Source organism: Tupaia chinensis, unplaced genomic scaffold, assembly GCF_000334495.1.
Source record: "Tupaia chinensis unplaced genomic scaffold, TupChi_1.0 Scaffold000066_1, whole genome shotgun sequence".
NCBI lineage: Eukaryota > Metazoa > Chordata > Mammalia > Scandentia > Tupaiidae > Tupaia > Tupaia belangeri.
The window spans coordinates 2,610,435-2,610,691 of NW_006159525.1; positions in this window are offsets into that span (position 1 = coordinate 2,610,435).

Here is a 257-nt window from a genome sequence, read left to right on the forward strand (position 1 = left end):
CGGACCACACTCGCGCTCTAAAAAAAACCCCTCAAAAAAAAAAAAAAAAGATCAGATGGGTTGGAGGAATGGAGGCAGGGGATTGTGACATGACCAGACTGTACGGGACACTTGTATCTCTGTCTCTCTCTTATGCATGCAAGCTCTATCATGAATAAAGAAAAAAAATTAATAATTACAATGGACCATCACAGTTTTTTAGAACCATCACAGGTTTTTTTTTTTTTTTTCTCTTTTTGGAGAGGTTTTTGCTATAG